Here is a 206-nt window from a genome sequence, read left to right as displayed (position 1 = left end):
CTTATCAGACACTAGAGAAGCACTTACTAATTATGTATTCAATCTGTAGATAACCATTTTCTACAGAAATATTTTGCTTTTTAAGTACCAAATTTCAGCTTTCAGAGAAAAATCCTAAACTAGAGAAGTGATGTCAACTAGGGGGAAAGTGCCTGTCAGAACATGAGATCATCTAGAAACATCCAGAAAATCCACACAAACAAGGG

The sequence above is a fragment of the Athene cunicularia genome (genome assembly GCF_003259725.1).
Source record: "Athene cunicularia isolate RWA chromosome 1 unlocalized genomic scaffold, athCun1 chr1_part2, whole genome shotgun sequence".
Lineage (NCBI taxonomy): Eukaryota > Metazoa > Chordata > Aves > Strigiformes > Strigidae > Athene > Athene cunicularia.
Note: the sequence above shows the minus strand (reverse complement) of the source record.